At 39.0% G+C, this 15593-nt stretch overlaps 1 protein-coding gene across 1 annotated transcript in view; it reads right to left on the reverse strand.

The window, feature by feature from the left end:
* The window catches only part of AP1G1 (adaptor related protein complex 1 subunit gamma 1), an 81015-nt gene extending 67462 nt beyond the window's left edge, over positions 1 to 13553 (reverse strand). Inside the window, exon 1 of the mRNA XM_004273232.3 lies at positions 13225 to 13553. The gene's annotated coding sequence lies outside the window, so the exon portion shown is untranslated. The remainder of the gene's footprint in view (positions 1 to 13224) is intronic.
* Between the last annotated feature and the right edge of the window lie 2040 nt (positions 13554 to 15593).

Here is a 15593-nt window from a genome sequence, read left to right on the forward strand (position 1 = left end):
AACTGAAGAGGGTGGGGGCCAGGAGAAAGAAGCTGTTTTGGGAAAGGACACTGATGGTAGTTAAAGTGTCACCTAACAGCAAGGGAAAAAACAAAAACGGCAGCAAAACAAACAAATAAAACTTACATATAACAGAAAAAAGCATTCAAAAGCATAGTAGCAAGACTAATAAATTCTAGAGATCTGCTATAACAACACTGTACCTATACAATATTATATTGTGCAACTGAAAATTTGTCAAGAGGATGGCTCTCATTGTATTCTTACTACAATTTAAAAAATAAAGTTTGTGCCCTTACTTGACTTCTATACTATTAAAAAAAGTTAAATGATTAATCAAAAAGTAAAAGATCAAATCACTGGTAAATCTCTGCCTTTGGGGCTTCCCTGGTGGTGCAGTGGTTCAGAGTCCACCTGCCGATGCAGGGGACACGGGTTCGTGCCCCAGTCCGGGAAGATCCCACATGCCGCGGAGCGGATAGGCCCGTGAGCCATGGCCGCTAGGCCTGCGCGTCCGGAGCGCTCCGCAACGGGAGAGGCCACATCAGTGAGAGGCCCGCGTACCGCAAAAAAAAAAACAAAACCTCTGCCTTTGACTTCCACAATAATTACCTTAATTTACAGCTTTTTAAAAAATATCCTCAATTAAAGTATTTATCTTACACACACACACACACACACACACACACACACACACACAGAGCATAGTAGTCTGATGATACTTAAGTGTGCTAGCAAAAAGTCTTCAAGTCTCCCTATAGTCCTAAGGGTATTAACAAATTACAAACAGTACCATAATCCATTTTTATAATAAGACCCTGGTTCATCAAGGAATGGTTCACAAAGATCAACATTTAAAGCAGAAGGTAGAAAAAACTGAATATAAAACGATATCCTAACTCATCAAATTATACATTAAATATGTGCAATTTTGTCTATTATACCTCAATAAAGCTGTTTAAAAAAATAAAGGTAACAATTACATGAAAATAAAGAGTATCCACTGAATAACCAATTTCTAAAAATTATGTAGTTCAGATACTGTCTGCTCTTATTAATTTAACTACCTGACCCATCAAAGGCTGAGAAAGATATATTTAAGTCTATTACCATGAGTATGTGCCTGTCAACTTCTCCTTTTACATCTAACCATCTACATTTAGTATTTCAGTGGTTTCAGCCAATGATTAAATGTCTATATATTTCATATGTACATGCTTGTACACTTTTTCAAAATAAAATGTCCCTCTTTGTCATCTTTTATAAAACTAATAATAAAAAGCAAAAAAAAAAAAAAAAAAGCAAAACACTAGGACAAGGACAGAAAGGAAACACAGAAAAATTAAAAGTCTGACTTGTTAAGGTACAAGGACTGTGGTTAAATATATTCTATTTAATTAATGGTTATGATAAATAATGATGAAAAATATAGAGAAAAAAGGAAGTGTGAAATTCATTTTGGAAAAATTTCTATCCAAAATGGTTAAACAAAATTAGGTTCTGGAGCTTAAACTAAATTAGATTACTTTACATACCCAAAGTAATCAAAATTATAAATGCTTCATATAGGAAAGAAAAATTTTAAACAGTATAAGAGACCAGAAAAAAAAAAATGACTGCATATGTTCCAATTCTCCTAAATTTTATCCCCCAAATGGAGAAAATGGTTATTTTCCAAAATCTCTGCAAATCCCTTTGTGGGATAAAGATTTTCCTCATACATCAATACCACCTCCAAGCCATAATCTCCTCTTTTTTTCCTTTGAAATACCTATTTTTCCCACTCAAATATAAGTTCCCTGAAGCCTGATCCTTATTTGTTTTATTCATCCTTGTATTCCTCTTGCCTAAAAGAGTAGGAACTCACTAAATACTGTATTTACTGAATTCTAAAGGCTAGATAGAAGTCTTATCTAAAGAAAATACACTTGTCCTTTCCAAAGCATACAAAATAAAGTGCACTGGCTGCTAACACCTATGGGAAAGGACTCAACCCAGTCCTCTATTCTACCCTGCTCAGTTAACTTTCTTCCTACTTCTGACCTCACTCCCGGGCTGTGAGCTCTGAGCTGACAGCCAACAGTCAAAAACATATAACCAGGACTTCCCTGGTGGTACAGTGGTTAAGAATCCGCCTGCCAATGCAGGGGACATGGGTTCGAGCCCTGGTCCGGGAAGATCCCACATGCAGCAGAGCAACTAAGCCCGTGCGCCACAACTACTGAGCCCGCATGCCACAACTACTCAAGCCTGGGCACCTAGAGCCTGTGCTCCACAATAAGATAGCCCCGGCAATGAGAACCCCACGCACTGCAATGAAGAGTAGCCTCCACTCACCGCAACTAGAGAAAGCCTGTGTGCAGCAACAAAGACCCAATGCAGCCATAAAAAAATAAATGTACTTATTTTATTTATTTATTATTTAAAAAGCATATAACCAAGAGGCTGGGGCTCCTGCTTGCTATTTGGTCCTTCTTCCTCTAAACTTAAAGCTTAGATTTGAGCTCTAAATCTAAAAAGAAATCCTAAATTAAAAGCGATTTTCAATATTAAAATTATCTCCTTTTCTATCCACTCACTATACTTGAAGTCTTTCTTGCTAAACAATCAGAAATTAGATCTCAGTTAACTTTACCACTCATTACTGTTTAACAATCCAGTCACAGATTTCTAAGTATGGCTGAAAATACTCAAGGGACCTAAGTTAACACTGGGCAAAACTCTCCAAAAGAAGTTACTCTGCTTTCTCTCTCATACTCTCCATATGGCCTATAATTTCAAATTATGCTCCCCACAGAACCTCTATTTCAGATTTTTATCTTGTATGTATATTTGAATTGCTTTAGTGCATTTAAAACTTGCAAAATACTATGACCAAAATAGTAAGAATGCTTAATAGTAAGAAACTTAAACCAAATTGATCAACAGTATTATGCTTCAATCAGACTTTTACTTTCCAATATATCTTAGAGACACCACCTGTCATTAATATGACTTAGCTTTCTCACTGTGTTTTTATGGTTTTCTTTCTTTTGGGGAAAGTGGGCGGGGAGGGGGAGGCAGTGCACATCTATTTCTCCTGTATGAAGAATGTGTTCATAGAAGGGAATGTTCTACAGAGTGAAGAAAAAGGAGAGACCAGTGTTAGTACATCATTGTTTGAATAAAAGAGATTAAATCTGGGGATAAGTATTTTGGTCTCTGGAGAGGCAAACACCATTGTGGGACAGGGATAGTTCTTTCATCAAGTTTCACAGTGGCCTAGAATGATGAAACACTCAAGACCAGCCAACTTTATATGCTCTGGTTTCAGGCTCACAATGCAGCTTTCTGATTATTAATCACCTTCTTAAGTACCTGGCCTCCCAAACACCTCCATACAAGGAACAGAAGAATGCCCTGGAAAGTAGACACAGGTAATTCAGTAGAAAAGCATAACCCCTTATGAATTACAACACTGTTATTTTAACTTACACATCAGTGAGTTCAATCAAGATGAATCATTCCAAGGTGAAATACTGAAATGGAATTTCTGGATCTTCAAGGCTAAGGCTGTGAAACGAGTGACCACATTAAGATACCATCACACCCTCTCTAGGCAGCCAGTCGGCGTCCCTCTGAGAGATCTTAAGCTCAGTTCTCCCTAAAATGCCACAGTGTTACAGGAATCTTCTTTTATGCTTAATTATCCATAACCAAAACTGAGATTTTAAAAATGGATGTATGTAAATGCAAATGTCTGCTGAACGATTCGATCACATTAATTCACATGAAAAGCAATAAAGACCGAATAGGGCTTCCCTGGTGGCACAGCGGTTAAGAATCCACCTGCCAATGCAGGAAACATGGGTTCGAACCCTAGTCTGGGAAGATCCCACATGCCGTGGATCAACTAAGCCCGTGTGCCACGACTACTGAGCCTGCGCTGTAGAACCCATGAGCCACAACTCCTGAAGCCTGTGGGCCTAGAGCCCATGCTCTGCAACGAGAAGCCACCGCAATGAGAAGCCCGGGCACTACAAAGAGTAGCCCCCGGTCACCGCAACTAGAGGAAAGCCCGCGTGCAGCAACAAAGACCCAATGCAGCCAAAAATAAATAAATAAATAAATAAATTCATTTTTAAAAAAGGCCCAATAAACAATGATAGATGAACATGATCAACATCAAATTTGACACAAGTAAAATAAAAAGCAATTTTTCACTCTCCTAACCCTGATTTTAGCAAAGATATCCTAGAGTCCTCAATTATCAAAAACTGTCACAAAATTCTCCAAATAAAATCTTAATTTTCTTAAAGATACGCTCCAAAGGATAAGATAAATTTTAAGGGAAATATCTGTGCCTAGTGAGAATATAGATGCATTTTTAACCTCTGTATATTTTGATATCTTTCATATAATGAACATACATAATTTGAGAATTCTTGCTTTGAAGAGTCAAACAAATTAACAAAAACTATAAGAACGGATAAATAAAGCAAAACTGCAAACTTTCAAAATAATAAGATGGTATTCATCCTAAAGGGACAGAGTCACAGTTATCTATGGGCATTTTTCTACACGGTGACATTAGAAAGTTATGAGAAAATGATTTAAAACTAAGATAACAAATTCTCCCTAGCACATTCTTCATGAATCCAAGTTCTGTTAATTTGGGATAGCAAGAAGCGGGTGGGGATGAGGGGCTCTGGTCTATAAGAAATGAAAGATTCATTTTTAACCTATATTTGACATTAGTTAGAAATAGAGGGAGGAAAAGTCCCACTTACAACAGTGCCGAAAACTATAAAATATCTAGGAATAAATTTAGCAAGAAAGGTACATGAACTAGATGAAGACAGGTATTAAATCTATGAAACCTCTACTGAAAAACCTAAAACTAAAATAAGACCTCAATAAATGGAAACATCATAATAAGGAAAAGTTATCCTCATTAAAAAATGTCAGAAGAAAAAATGTCAGGCCTCCCAAAATTAATATATGAATACAGTGCAATTCCAAAGACTGGGCTTGGGCTTCCCTGGTGGCACAGTGGTTAAGAATCTATCTGCCAATGCAGAGGACGCGGGTTCCAGCCCTAGTCCAGAAAGATCCCACATGCTGCAGAGCAATTAAGCCCGTCTGCCACAACTACTGAGCCTGTGCTCTAGAGCCCACGTGCCACAACTACTGAGTCCACATGCCACAACTACTGAAGCCCGCGCACATAGAGCCCATGCCTCTCAACAATAGAAGCCACCACAATGAGAAGCCCGCACACTGCAGAGGAGCCCCCACTCGCTGCAACTAAACAAAGCCCACGCACAGCAATGAAGACCTAACACAGCCAAAAATAAAATAAATTTTTAAAAATTAATTAAAAATAAAAAAACACTGGGCTTTTCTGAGGTTTTCTGAACTCAACAGAATTATTTTCAACCCATACAGATATAAGAATAAATGTTTAAGAACAGTCAAGAAAATGGAAAAGTACAGTGACAGGAGCTATTCTTAACAGAGTGTAAGTTTCTATAAAGTTATGATATTCAAAACAGTAAAATAATGGTACAGGAAGAATAAAACAGAACATCCAGAAATAGAGCAAACATATATGGGAACTTTACATATGATAAGGTGGCATTTAATTCATTGAGAGAAGGATGGTTTATTTAGTCTAGACATAGTTGGCTCTTTATACAAAGGAAAACCATAAGACCCCTTCACATTATATAAAAATTAACTCCAGATTAATAAACGCATGTGTTATAGAACAAAGAATTAATGTACCATAAGATGTTCCTACAAGATAAGGAGAAAAATAACTTGAAAGAAAAATGAACCAAGGACATAGACAATTCTCAGTAAAGGAAATCCAAAAGGCCAAAAATCATATCAAAAGAGGCTAGCTCCAGCAATAGTCAAGGAAATAAAATTAAGATGAAACTGAGAAACCATTTACCAACTAGCAGAGCAGCAAAAATTAAATTAAGTAATTATGTCTAATGATGTGATGTTATGGAGAACCCACTGCTAGTGGAGATGGAAATTATGACAACCTATTTAGAGAGTAATCTGGCAATAATAACATTTAAAATATAATTCCTTAAAAAAATAAAATAAATAAAATATAATTCCTTTAACTCAGAAATCCCACCTTGGAGATTCTAGCCTGTAGAAATAATAGCATCAGCAAACAAGGTGACATGTACAAGGATGTTTACTGTAGCGCTGTTTGTAGTGGCAAAATCTAGAAACAGCCCAAATGTCCACAAGAAAATAACTGAATAAGTTACGTAGAGTACATCCATACGATGAGACATAATAGGGATATTTAAAAGAACAAGATAGAATTATATTTACTGACTATGATGTGTTAAGAAAACCTTGTTACAGAGTAACATAAAAAGTATGATCAAAAAAAAAAGGTATGCTCTACCTTTTGTAAAAACAAAGAATCCTTACATATGCACATTTATGTTGTATATATAGTACTTAACAAAGCATGGAGAGAAATGTTGAAGTATACCCATAACCTGGTAAAATGGCTGGGCAGTAATAACAAAGGGATTAGGGAAATGAACAGCTTTTTTAGAAGTATGTCTTTAGATTTTTTTCATTTATTACAATGGACCTCTATGATGTTGTAAATTAAATAAATTAAAGACTTTTAAAAATCCTCAGCACTATTGAAGTAGATTATTCAAACACAAGGGGAGAGGGACTTCCCTGGTGGCGCAGTGATTAAGACTCCTTGCTCCCAATGCAGGGAGCCTGGGTTCAAGCCCTGATCAGGGAACTATATCCCACGTGCATGCCGCAACTAAGAGTTCACATGCCACAACTAAGGAGCCCACATGCCACAACTAAGACCCAGTGCAACCGAATAAATATTAAAAAAAAATTCACTTTGTTATACAGCAGAAACTAACACAATATTGTAAAGCAATTACACTCCAATAAAGATGTTAAAAAACAAAAAACACAAAGGGAGAGTCAGTAACAAATCACTGAACTATCAACATATTTCCATTTTGGGGGAAAAGACTGAAGTCCTCAACTTACTATTAGTTTCTTCAGTATAATGAATTACATAATAGATCTTCAAAAGAAAGAAAAAAGATGGCAGGAAGAGTAGATTTCTTTGCTGTCACTTGAAGCTTTTGCGTAAGAAAGAGTCTGAACAAATTGCAAAGAGGAAAGGATAATATCAATTTTAGAATTAAACATCTAAATAATATTTTCAAAGACACTGAGATAAGGTTTTGTATATGTTCTAAACCTGAAAATAAACTTCACTAACATCAACTCTATCGGTCACAAGTAAATGACCTGTAGTAAACTTCCATAGCTCACTTAGGACCCTGACTGCTTTTGGCTTGACGAATTACCATATATCTGAGGACCTGAACATGTTTCCATATTATTTTCATTCACATCATCTATTCTGCAGAGTAGCTACTAAGTGCCAGGCACTGTGCTATGTACTAGGGATGCCATCAATTAGATAGTTCTTGTCCTCTGAAGCTCAGGAAAAGCAAACAATTCAACAAATACTAAAAAAAAAAAAAAAAAAGTACTATACTCCTTTGCCTGGTGTAGAGAGGAAGGAAGAATAGGTTCACCAGATGGAAGGGAGAAAGAAAAGCATTCCAGGTAAAAGCAGAACAGGTACAATGAATGAAAGAACATGGAGTATTCAAGGAACAGCAAAAAGTTCAGTGTGTGTAAATAGAATAATATAACCAAGTGCTAGTAAAGTCAAATTGTAAGCAACTTCCTCATTCTACTTTCTTAAATAATCAACACCATCTATTAAGCTTTCATCATGTAAAGTTTCTAAAGAAAATACAGAGGTCATGTCTTCACTGACAGAGAGAAATACACATTTTAAAAAATCAAATATATTTATTGAGTACTATCAGAAAAAGAGGCTCAGGGACTTCCCTGGTGGTCCGGTGGCTGGGACTCCATGCTCCCAATGCATGGGGCCAGGGTTCGACCCCTGGTCAGGGAGATGGATCCCACGTGCTGCAACAGAGAGCCTCATGCTGCAACTAAGACCCGATGCAGCCAAATAAATAAATAAGTAAATATTTTTGAAAAAGAAAAAGAGACTCTTTTTTGTTTGGTTGACTGTTTTTTAAATTTTTGGCCACACAGAGTGGCATGCAGGATCTTAGTTCCCTGACCAGGGATCGAACCCACACCCCCTGCAATGGAAGCAGTCTTAACCACTGGACCGCCAGAGAAAGCCCAAGACTGCTTCTTCTTACAACAGTTTTTCTTCGGTAATCATACCCAAAAAACCCTAATATCTACAAAGATTCAATTAACTCTACACAGTGTACCTATTTTTTCAGTTAGTTTCCCCATTTATTTCAAACCAGTATTTTCACCATATTTTAAAAGTACCATGTTATGAAAAATTTCAAAAAGTGGGAAGGGAATCTTTCATGCAGACTTTAAAAAGGAATTTAAAAAATTAACTTCCCTTCCTTTTCTTCAGCTTGAAACTGAACAATTTCCCAAGAGTGAGGTTTAGTAAGTAGCTACTAAACTGAGCTGCAAAAACACTGATGGAACTTCTTTTAATTTGAGTTGTTCAACTGTGTGATCATTTACAAAAGTTACATCTTATAACCAAGTAGTGTACATCATCTATGCTCTGACAGTCTTAATTTTAACCCAAAGGCTTATAAGGAGGGGAGTGCAAATATTTTACAGTTCCAAAGATCTAAGTTCATGTCTTTCTCATATTTGCTCTTCCCAAGAATCCATAACATTAACCTCAAAGCCAGATAAGCTGCAAAGCCTAGGATGCTCAGCCCAACACAATCAGCTATAACATGCAAACTGGAGTGAGCAAAGCAACTGCATATCAGGTTACACTGTGACTGCTGCACTGTAACAACAGAGAAAGGAGGGTAAAAACTACTTGCCTTTAAGATGTCTTTAATTATTAATAAAGTGCAAAGGTCACATATGTTTTCTCCATCTTTAAAAAAAGAAAAAACAATTTTTTTTCCTTCTAAGACTGTTTTTCACTGGTAATACTTATAGCTCATTAATTTTCTCTCTCCAATGGTCTGAGTAGGCCAAAACAAGGCCCCCCCAAAAAAGGCAAAATTTCCAAGTACCTAGTGAAAAAAGCATTTCTCGTTTTAATCATATTATCCTAACCCTTGCCCGTTTTTGTACAAAAGTGTTAGTTAATACTGACTCAACAAGTTTGGCAAGTGTGGGGGTTTTTTTCTTCCACTTTTGGACTCTTCAAACTTTGACAAGAGATTGTTCCAGTAAGCAGAACTCATGGCAAATTAAGCGTTTTATGTTACTCCTTCAGTGAAGAAAAACCTTACATGTACTTTGAAGGTAGAAATGACGCCTTTACTGATACAAAATTTTCTATACAAAAAGCAAATGGAGGGCTTCCCTGGTGGCGCAGTGGTTAAGAATCCGCCTGCCAATGCAAGAAACACGGGTTCGAGCACTGGTCCGGGAAGATCCCACATGCCACGGAGCAACTAAGCCCATATGCCACAACTAAATAGCCTGTGCTCTAGAGCCCGCGAACCACAACTACTGAGCCCACGTGCCACGACTACTGAAGCCCACACACCTAGAGCCCATGCTCCGCAATAAGAGAAGCCACCACAATGAGAAGCGCACACACCGCAACGAAGAGTAGCCCCCGCTCGATGCAACTAAAGAAAGCCCACATGCAGCAATGAAAACCTAATGCAGCCAAAAATAAATAAATAAATTTTTTTAAAAAGCAAATGGAAAAATCCTAATACTTTTTAACAAAGATGATTCTCAAAACCTATAAACCAAGAAACATAAGAACTTAGATAAATCTATATGTTCCCTTAATTTTAAAACTGCTACTTTAATACCATCCTGCATGAAAGAAACTGAATGTAAGTAACAAAGGGATGAAAGAACGCCAAAATCAACTGAGAACGATTCATAAAGGAAGACTGAATGATAAGCACCTAAAACAGATAAACAGGTTGCTGCAGTTTGAAGAAAGGAATAGTTTTAGATTTTCTGAAGCTAAATCTAAATAAGAGTTTTAAAGTTTTGATATCAAATCCTGCTGTATACACAAAATTTTTAAATTCTCAGCAAATGCAAATAAGGGGATTAAGCATTTTGAAAATCTGTTTTGGTATGTATTTTCCCAATTCAATTTTTTTAATTAAAAAATAATCTTTTGGAAAATACTCATTCAACTTTTTCAATTTGCATAGAGTTGTTACAAATCACATAAAAACTTGAGTTTTTGTTTTTGTACACGACTGATTTCAAGACTACTTTAAAAATAGTGAGATGAAATATCACCAAGGCATTGCTGACAAGTTTTGTACTTTATAGTTTCACTCTAAAATTCATCTTCAAATCTAGAACTGCTGTCAGTGAAACAGATCAAAGAACAAGCAACTGCTCCAAAAGAAAATAAACTGAGGTTTCCTAAACAATGTTTAATTCAAGTATAATCCCAAGAACCCCTCAGACAAAGCAGACATTCAAGTATGTGCTGATCAATCAAAGGTGCACTAAAATAGGTGCTTCCCTGGTGGTGCAGTGGTTAAGAATCTGCCGGCCAATGCAGGGTACACGGGTTCGAGCCCTGGTCCAGGAAGATCCCATATGCCGCAGAGCAACTAAGCCTGCACTAAGCAACTAAGCCTGCACCCAAGAGCCCACGGGCCACAACTCCTGAAGCCCGGGCGCCTGAAGCCCATGCTCTGCAACAAGAGAAGCCACCACAACGAGAAGCCCGCGCACTGCAACGAAGAGTAGCCCCTGCTCACCACAACTAGAGAAAGCCCACACACAGCAACAAGGACCCAACGCAGCCAAAAATAAATAAAATAAATAATAATAAAAATTTTTTAAATGTGCACTAAAATAAACACTTTACTTATCATTTGCAAGGCAAAGGATGCTTTCTCCAATTGAACGCAAACTACCTAAGAATGAATGACATTTAAATACCAGTACATAATACCATGAAATGAACTGAGTAAATAACACCTATCTGATAGCTCTTCCAATACCTTGTTTTAAAAGTGTATCTCAGAGACTTCCCTGGTGGCGCAGTGGTTAAGAATCCACCTGCCAAGGCACTGGTTCGAGCTCTGGTCTGGGAAGACCCCACATGCCGTGGAGCAACTAAGCCCATGCACCACAACTACTGAGCCTGCGCTCTAGAGCCCGCGAGCCACAACTACTGGGGCCGTGTGCACAACTACTGAAGCCCACACACCTAGAGCCCGTGCTCCTTAACAAAGACGAGCCACCCCAATGAGAAGCCTGCACACCGCAACCAAGAGTAGCCCCTGCTCACTGCAACTAGAGAAAGCCTGTGCGCAGCAACGAAGACTCAATGCAGCCAAAGATAAATAAATAAATTTATTTATTTAAAAAATAAATAAAATAAAAAATATATATAAAAGTGTATCTCAGAAATGGAACATTTCAGTAACAACTACAAGGGGATACTTAGTAAATGAGTGAGGATTCCATATATGTTCTGTTTGACAGTTCTTCAAACCAAAAGAGAAAACTCCATAGCTTCAGAGTAAATACACAAATAGTAAATATATTTTTGAAAAGTCTCCTTAAAACAAATAACAAGAACACTATTTACAATGAAAACATTCACTTTTCTACTAAGACATCATAAGACTAGTACAGGAATTTATCTACCTGATAATAACCTGATAAGAACAACGCACTTATACATGGATTAGAAGTATTAAAAGATTTGATCCAGTTCAAGTTATAAATTTAAGTTTCAGCAGTCACTAGGCTACAATCTCAAATAAGTTATTTCTCTTTTGCAGATGTTAAAACGCAGGCTGAGGTGAAATAGAGGTGACTCAATCACACCTAACTTGAAATGTAAGAAATAATCAGTGAATTGCAGTGAAATGCTTTTTATTCAAGCATGCTATACTGCAAAACATATGTTAAGAGTAGAATAAAAGTGGTGAAATTATGGGTACCTGGAGAGTCTATATTTTTAAAACAAAAGTTAAGGGGTATACAGTCTGACAAGCACTATGGAGAACAGTAAAAGTGTGTATTTAAAATCCAACTATCTCCAGAAAAATCCAATACTCGAAGTCAATCCAAGTATCTTTTTGGAGTTAGTCAACGAAGAACACTACTGTACAAACCACTTGAAAGTTAAAATCACTAAGAAATTTTCATTCACTCCTCTCTTCTGTTAACTAATCCCTACAGTAGCCAAAAAAGTTACTTTCCTTTCTACCAATGTCAGATTAAGATTCTTTTTCAAAAAAAAAAAAATTCTTTTTCACAGGCAGATTTCCATGGTCAGGGATATACATCAAGAAAAATACTAAGTGTCAAAAAGTACCCAAAAGCTAAGTCTTCAGCACAGAAAAGGGAATCCACAAATGAGAAAACATTTGACAGCCTCTGCCTACCACCTTCCCCCCCCAAAGCCCTTTAATGAACTTTATAAACATTTACTGTTGAAGTACACTCTGAGCGAGTGGTTCGACGAATCTCCTATACCTAACAAGGAAACACAACCAACGTCCCGACTCGGTCAAGAAGATCGGGAGAATTATTAGTTATCGACGCCTGCAGGATCAGGAGTTTGAGAGAAGAGTAAGCAGTGTATTCGCAGGTGAGTTTAAGAAAATAGAGGAGAGAGAAAAAAGCCCGGAAAATTGGGAAAGAAGTTGGTCGGAAGGCTAGAGAGAAGCGAGGCCAATGTCCAGTTTGAAAAGAACGGCAATGCAGGTGCAGACGACGTTCAACTGAGCATTTGGAAGTGCTGAAGAGAGTTCCACGAAAGACCTGACCCAGGTACGAGATACAAGAACGCTGATACGTGGCATAGAGAATACACGCGGGGGTGAGACCCGCCCCGCAAACCCTAGGCTCTCTGAATGAGCCCCAAAAGGAGGAGCGCAGGCTGAGAAAATCAATGGGTTCAAGGAGGCCCGCACCGGCCGGGCAACGCCACAGCAAGGAACGCAGCCGCGCGCGGACCCTCCCGGTCCGACGCTTCGGGGTCGGCGCTCAAGAAGTCGTAACAACCCCTGAGCTCCGGGCCCCTCCTGGCCCAGCTTCTGTCCTCTCTTCACCCCCCACGGTCTGGGACCGGACACCTGGGTTTGACAGGAAGCTTGTGGCCGAGCGCTCCCGGCAGGCGCGGGGTAAAAAAGGCAATATGCTCTTTGCGCCGCGAGTGACACTCACCGGCCCGAAACCTCGAACGAAACCTGCAGCTCCGGGGGCGGCGGCAGCAGTGGCAGCAGGGGCAGCAGGAACCTAACATCCAAAATGGCGGCTCCCTCGGCCTCACCACCGCTACTGCAGGCGGAGGGATCCGTAGGTCGGAAGGAGTTTTTAACTAACTTTGCACACGATCGCAGAAACTTCGGTCCCTATCTCCCTCTACTTGTCGATCCCGCGTCCCCTGACCGCAACTTCTCGTGCCTCCCCTCTCCTATTATCCAAGAACTCGGACCCCACCGAGGACTATTTGCCAAGGAGGAGGTGACTGCTCCTGGCAGAGCGACGCAAAGCGTAGCAAGAATCGGGGCTGTCACTGATGACGCGAGACGCTGCTGCCGAGTCACCGCTGCGAAGAGTCTGAGCGAGAAAGATCCGGTCGACCCCAGAGCCCACGGACATTGGTTCCGCTTTGGTGGAGGGGGGGGGCTACCAGGAAGTGGCGGGGCCACCTGAAGAGGGTGGGGCTAGCAAGGTAGCGAAGGAAGTGGGGAGGCGAGGCAGATGGGGGCGGAGAACACTGAACCAGGTTGTGCCGGTCCTAATCCACCAGAACCCCAAATTCTCACCCATCACGTTTGAGACCTTAGCTTTCTCTTTAGGTTAACTTCAGGAACATGCTCCAAGTGGTCTTGGATTCTGAGGTTTTTATGGCATCTTTGCAATGTATTTTATAAAAATAAAAAGGATGACACAGAAGAATAGATTCCAAGCCCAGTATCACCTTTCAACCTGTGCATTGAACAAGATATTTAAACCCTCTGGGCTTCAATTTCCTCAAATGTAAAAAGAGAGGATTTGGGCTAGTGATAGCTGAAACCATTCCAGAATGGGCTTTCTGACTGATTCCATGCACTAATGACCTGAGCCAAAACAGTCCAACCATACAGGTCCTGGATTGATAAATAATCACTAACACCTGACACGAATATTTTCCATGTTTATGTAAAGAGAGCCAAGATATGTTGGCCCGTTTAAATGAAAGGTGACCTACCATTCCTTCAGATGAAATGGCAATAAAGTATCCCTGAAAGTGAATAAAGCAGAGCACCTAGCTAGATGACAAAGAGAACTGAACTAACCACAAATCTTGAGTTTAGGACCTGTCATCAGCAGGAGGTTGTACTTTTTTACTTTGCGGGTTTCATGCAGGGGATTTCAAAACAGTTTACAAAAATTGAATTTAGTAGGCCCGCCTGTACAATTTCGTTCTTGAACTACTGGGGCATGCCAAGTGGCCGTAAAGAAAGGAGGCCAAGGGCGTAATAATAGTAATTATCATTTTCATTATCAAATATTGATATTACATTGTTTATAAAAGCATCTTCGTATATGTAATCTAATTTGACCCTCGCGACAACCTCCTGAGTCAGACTAGACAAGCATAAGTAACTTAGTTTTACAAATAAGGAGACTGAGGCTCAGAGAAGCTGTAACTTGCTAAACGACCCTCCCTCTCTCTTCCCCCACTAGGGTTCATCTATGTGGTACCACCTTAGGAGTTAGAAAATTGTAGGTACCCACTCACCCTCCCCCACACTGAGTGGTATCAACCGAGAGCAAATGATTTGGGGAGCAGAATGCTTATGGAATTCAGTCACTTCATATCCCCTCCATGCGCTACTGTATAGTAGAGCTCTTGATCACAGGGCAAGTGAAGTGTAAAACTAGAACACCATAATAATGCCATAACGCAGATTTCACTGAGGTATAGCTATACATGCTAAAGTACATTATGGGGCTCCCGTAAAAGTAAGGAGTGTGCAGGTTCCAAAGCAGTTACCTACAGCATTCTGTTTGCAAGTCACAAAAATTTGCTTAGAAGTCGAATTTAAGTGTTTACCATTGCAAACCACAAAAGGAAAGTTAAACTATCTTCTTAAGAAACAGGAAGGAGCTTGGATTCTACCATGCCAAGTGGCAGAACATTAAAGAGAAAATGACAGACATTATAAAATGTAAATCCTCTTCATGTATTTTTTTACTTATATTTATCTTTATAATTACTAAGCTCCTCTCGTAATGCAACTGAAAATTAAAAGCAATTGACCCAATATATAGCATAATCATCATTATCCTGGGATCTTTGGTTTCTGTGGCTGGCTATTAAAGTTTGGGAAAACTTACTGCCCATCTACTCAAACATAACCGCAAATTTCAGATAAATAAATTACAGCACATCAATAAAGTAGAATACTATGCTGCCAATAAAAATGAAGCTACACCTCTATCTTTATTAGCAGGGTATGGCAGATTTTTAAAAACATATTACAAAATAGTATTATAGGGCTTCCCTGGTGGCGCAGTGGTTAAGAATCTGCCGGCCAATGCAG

The sequence above is a fragment of the Orcinus orca genome, chromosome 20 (assembly GCF_937001465.1).
Source record: "Orcinus orca chromosome 20, mOrcOrc1.1, whole genome shotgun sequence".
Taxonomy (NCBI): domain Eukaryota; kingdom Metazoa; phylum Chordata; class Mammalia; order Artiodactyla; family Delphinidae; genus Orcinus; species Orcinus orca.